We start from the raw sequence: 6,352 nt of genomic DNA, 5'->3' as shown, positions 1-6,352 counted from the left end.
AATTCTTTCAGTCAATTTATAGCTTACAACCTTTTAGAATTTATAAAAAAACAGGAAAATCTTATGAATGATGAAATTATGTGCAAATTTAAATATAAATCTCAAAACTGAAGCATCCTAAAATATTAAAGCTACTCACACATTGTCTCATAACATAAGCGATACGCTGTACATAAGCGATACGCATAACATAAGCGAGTGATACGCTGGTCCGTTTCGGTTTCAAAATCTTGTTACTGTTTGCATTCAGTTCCCATCATTAAAAAAAAAATTATTTTTTAATGTTTCAGAGCCTTCATTATTTCTGTTTTTTTATATCATTCTACATTTGTTTCCAATTTTTGTTTTTTACTTGTTTGTGATTTCAATTTTATTTTTTACTGTATTAAATAATTATTATTACGTTACTTAGAATAATGAAGCATTTTAATATCTACTCTCATTTAAAAATTGTAATTTATTCTTTTCTTACATTTCTTTTACAATCCTTGTTTGAAATAGTTAACGATTTGTAATAGTTTCATAATTATCTTTATTTCAATTAGTTTAATAATTAGTTCCCATTTAATAATTTTAACTCTTATTCATTAGTCAAGGAAATTTTATGAAATGTTAAATATTGCTAAAATATTACTTAATGGTGTTTATTAATGTATTTTAATTTAAATGTTTTAACAAGTTCCATTGTAAGTTCTTGTCTGTTACTTTTTATTTTACAATTCTGTTGTCATTAGTTTACTTTGAAGTGATTATTATGTTAATTATTCAAGATCATAATGTCTACTCATGTTAAAATCTAACATTTGTAAGCAATACTTATTAACAAATTATTAGGAAGCACTTTTGCATTTTCAAAATCACATTCTTCATTTTTTATTATGTTAGTTATTTTAATTATATCACATTTAATGAATTTAACATTATTTTCTTCCTAGCATTTATTTTTTTCATATTTCTTGAACCTTATTTATACTTCCAATTTGAAGTCTGAAAATATAAGATTTATATAAAAATTTAAGCCTTAAAGTGCAATAAAAAATTACACATATTTTTCTATTACTGTGCATAGTTAATATATTTTAATATTAGATATCCATTAAAAATTTGTAAAAGATTTCACAATTCTTTTGTTTTAAAAATTTTTAGAGGAAGATAAAAAATTTTGTACAAAGATTTTAAAAATGAGAAGAATGTATTACTTTTATAATAAGTGATGTACGTAATTTTTTAAAATCTAATTGTCGTATTTGTTTATACGATCCAGTGAAAAATAACTGTTAAAAGCTCATATTATTAGATTTATAAAGAAAAAAAAACACTTTTTATAATATGAGTAAACAATTTTGTATTTGAGTTAATTCTCTACTTCAAATAAGTCCTAAACTGTTAATTTACTATTTAATTTATATGGTGGTGCTATATTTATTCATTTAAAGTTTGTATATATTCATTGTACAAAACAATTATTCAGAAAACATTTATGGCTTAATATTGGTGATAGATCATATAATCAATTCCAAAAAGGTTTTAATTTTTATCAGTTATAAACACACAGTTATTGATATTCATATACAACCATTTAATTATAATTAACTTTCAATTATTCATTATTTTATTATTTGAATTTGTCTAGGTAACTTAAATATATGATTTCTTTTCAAAGGATTTTAATTCTTTGATTAAGTAAGAGTCCCTCAATGCTGAGGTAACCCACTGATATTTCCTATTTTTCAGTTTTTTATTTCAAACTTACTGTACAGCACCATTTCACCTTTAGAAAAAATGAGAAATGTTTTTAAAAAAATTATTAAGCTGTTTGAAAAATTGCTAATTTGGTAAGATTTTCTGTCTTAAATTTAGATAAAAATCATGAATGCTCTATTTCTATATATTTTTATGAGTGTGAACAACATAGTGATTAAATTTTTAAATTTTAAAATATTAGTTCATAAGTGCTTTTTATTTATAAAAAAAACTATGGCCTTTCTGCATATTAACGTAGTGACCATTTTCATAATCAGCAGAAAGGGTTCCGTTTGAAAATGGATAAAACTTAACAGTTCTTATACAAACTCACAATACTTTTGAAATTATTTGCTGAAAAATATTTTTTCACATGTTGCAAAAAGTTTCTGAAAACAGCCTACTTGTAATAACTAAATAAATATTGCATAACTATTTTTATATTCATGTTTGTTCTTTGTTGAAAATTTCTGAAAAATACAGTTTTATATAGCCTTTTGGATGTTAATAACAAAGCAAAAGTTGATAAAGATTGATAATATATTTTTTTCTCTCTAAGTTTTTACATCTTTTTAGAGAAATGTGATTAAAAAGGTTAAATGTATAAAGGAGGCATCTAACCCAAAGAAAATGTTGTGATAATTTATTTTCTGATGGAGTCCTTTATATTTTTTTTATACCCTGTTTATGACAGAAGCATTTTCGTTAATTAAGTTAAAGCTATTGTAATGATATCAGATGTAAAGTTTAAATGGATGAAAGAGGTATAGTTAAATGTTGTCTTTAACGTACATCTTGCAAGTTAAATTGTTGAGTTTAAAATGTGTAGTAAAATTGTTCTCTGAGTGTTTTAAATCTAATGCATTCCATGCCATTTTTTTTTTTTTTTAATCCAAAACATTCCTTCACATTCAGTATTTTATTTTGTAAAGATACATGAAGGAAAAAAAACTGATGTACTTCAGTGTCATTTTTTTTTTCTTTTTTATGATTGAAAATAAATTTCTTGAAATTTCAATGTTTCAAAATTTTTTTTTAACTCAATCAGATTTGTGTAACTGATTTTAATGATTAAGAAAACATTTTGGCTTTAATTCGAACTTTTATTTTTTTCTATTGCATTTATACCATATTTTTTCTAGATAGATAACTGTAAATAATTAAAACTATGAAAAAAAAACAAATTTAAATTTTAAAAAATATTGGTAAATTTTTTAGCTGAAACTGAAAATTGAAAATAGTTAGTTTTAAATACTAATTTTTATTAAGGGTTTTTTTTTTTTTTAGTTTGGAATTTAGAATTTTGCTGGAAAAAACAAACATGTTTTAACCTTAATTTGTGCTGAAATTTCGAACTCAGTGAAGTTGAAATCAGTAGAAATGTTTTTTATACTAGATTATTAACCCGAACACATTGTTATAAATTATGACATTAAGTGCATAAATTTTCAAAATTTACTAAGATATAAGTCAAATTATAAAATAAAAAAAATTGCCTTCAAAACTTAGTCTTCCCTACTAAATTTTACTCTAAGTTTTACAGTTAACTTAGAGTCATACTTTTTAAACCAATAATCAAAGGTAATTTTTTTTTTCAAAACTTAGTCTTTCTAACTAACATTTTTAACTTGCTTCTTAACTACCTCACTAAATGTCAATTTTTCTGTCCAATAAGTTCCCATATTTTTAAAAAAAAAATTTTTTTACTGAGGATAATAAAATTTGTTATGTACGTTTGAAAATATCTGGTGATATTCATTGTATTTTTATTGTTATGTTTTAATTATTACAATAATCTGGTTAAATCATTACAGCCAACCAATTAACTTATGCACTTTTTGGGAAAGATATTCTCTAGTTGACATGAGCTTTATGCTTTTATGTTTGTATTTAAAATAACTTTTTTAAAACAAATTATTTAAACTCGTGTATAGGGAATTTAATTACCTAGAGCTGGGGAAATAAAGCTCAATAAATATATTTCTACCGCTAAAATTAGCCACTTAAAGTGTAAAGATTGCTGCTAGCTGTGAGATTCTTTATGGAATTGTAACGCAAAATCAATTCCTTGAAAACTTTTATTATTGTTATATGTTTTTTTAATTTTTTTTCTGATCAGTATTAAATATTGTGTTGTGTCCACAATAAATTTTCACGTTATTTATATTTAAATTTGTACCATTGTCCCTTTAAAAACTTTCATGTTTGCATCTTTTTTTTGGGGGGGGGGGAATTATTTTGGAATGTCTATGTAAGTTATGTTTTATACTGCTGATGTAAAAAAATTTGTTTTTTAACTTTAAAATTTCTTTTATATTTTTACAATTTTTTCAAACATTAAATAGCATTTTATGGTGAATAGTTTTGTAATTTATGTATATAAAACACATAACTGGAAGGTAAATATTTCGATTCATGCTTTTTTAACACTTACTATTAAATGAATAAGAAAAAAGTGCCTTAACATTATATATATATATAAAAAAAAAACTAACTAAATGCAAACATTTCCTTATACTATTTGTATTATTTTGTTAGAACAGATGTTTATTAACTCTTCTTTTAAAAATTCAACCAAGATTTATTTATCAATTTCAATAGAGACTTAATATATTTCATTGAAATCAGTTTTTAAGATGATTATAAAAAAATTCCTTAGTATTTTGTAAATATGCCATAAAAATTAGTATTGCATTTAGCACAAAAAAAAATTATTTTGTTAAACAATCATGGTTACTTTTTAATCATGTATTTTTTAGTGTATGTAAAACTTAGTGTGCATATGATTGTTCACGCTTTTTTTACTGTTGTTATTGTGTTGCATATTTTGAAAATTTTATTAATGTAAAGCAAATTAAATGAATAAAAAATATTTTAGTGAGTTAATTTGTATTTATTGTGACTTTTATAGTAGCGTCTCGTATGGCCATATAAAAATTCATATTTCTGTTTTTATTTGAAATATATTTGTATCTTAACAAAAGGGAAAAAAATTCAATTAATCTCCCTACTGCATGTTACAATCAACCCAATGTTAATCCTATGCGTTACATCCGTCTCGGTATTAATCCTACGTGTTATCGGAATATCCAGATTTTTCATTAATGGATCTAGATTAAGTCGGAATAGTCTAGATAAGCTGCCGAATCGTCAAGTGACAACTTGTTCTAACATTGCTTTCTCTCAATAAATCAGATGGAATGTATTACTTTACTAGAAAGCAGCATCAGCAGCTGCTGGGTTTGTCTTAATGGCTCTAGATAAACTCGGAATAGGCTGTCGAATCGTCAAGTGACAACTTATTCAAACTTAGCATTTTCTGAACGAATCAGGTTTAATGTATTACTTTATAAGAAAGCAGCATCAGCAGCTGCTGGTTTTGGAACTTAAATCAATAAAAAATGCTATTATTAATTTTTAAAAACAGTTAAAAGTAATTTCTCCATGGTAATCTCAATTAGTCATAAAGATTTTTCAGTGCTAAGATGGATGTTCTCGTATTTTAACCAAAACTTTTGCATATTCAACTAGGTGGCTCCGCCCCTTCATATTGCTTCACCCTTTCATTGATACGTTACTTTCACTTTTACACTTTTTTGAAGAAAACTAATGTTTAGAATAAATAGTTCATAAAACTTTTGGATCAGTCTGCGTAGAGACCGAGGGTGTGCAGTACTGGTCCTCGTTAAACTGTTCTACCGAAGCGGGGGTGCCATCCCCCCTGCAGAGGATCAAAATTGCGATGGCATGTCTTCGGATCATCCTATTTCGTTTTAAAACGATTCTCGCAGCTGTTTAATGCCACTGGCGCAAGCAAAAAAATAGCTAAATCAGATTTGAAGAAGGACTTTATTTCTGCTTTGTTTTATGTTTATGCCAACACGTTAAAAGAAATTTCATAGAACTTTATTTTGCTTTATTCTTATGTCAACGCGTGGAAACATATTTCATCGATTTTATTTCTTTTATGCTTGATTTCATAACCACATATGTGTTTTATATGTATAATATAGATTATTGTTTAAAGCAAACCTAAGCACAAAATGAACGCTTCACTTAGATGAATATTTATTTATTCCGCTTAAAAACATTCACGTGGAATACCTTTTATTATTATTTTTAATACATTTTAAAATTCTTTTTAATAACAATATTGTCTTCAAATTTATTGATATAAAGCGGAAAAATTTCCATTCAAAAAATGCCGAATCAGAACAGTGGCTCGAAAACTAGCTTTTGGAATTCAGGTTTAGAGAAGATAACAGATCTGACACATGGAAAGAATGTGAAAGTGGATCCGAGGGCTAATAAGATTATTTCTGAAACTTTACATAGCATATTTACTAACGTCATTGAGACCTTAAAGGAAAAAAAGACTGCGAAAAGCATGTCCGTGGAAGATATTCAAGAGGCTATCAAAAAACTGTTGCCTCCTTCTATGGCTGATCATGCCATGGCTGAAGGCTTTAAGGAGGTATTTTCATGGAGTGTAATGCCGTTTGATTTCGCATTACAAAAAAAATTCGATGAAAGATACGTTAAACTACTGGAAAAGATGAAAAAGCGAGATGAAGTGGAACTAAAACGTTCTTATTTGGCATCAGTCAAC

This window comes from Parasteatoda tepidariorum, chromosome 6, assembly GCF_043381705.1.
Source record: "Parasteatoda tepidariorum isolate YZ-2023 chromosome 6, CAS_Ptep_4.0, whole genome shotgun sequence".
NCBI classification, from domain to species: domain Eukaryota; kingdom Metazoa; phylum Arthropoda; class Arachnida; order Araneae; family Theridiidae; genus Parasteatoda; species Parasteatoda tepidariorum.
This window is presented reverse-complemented; position numbering follows the sequence as displayed.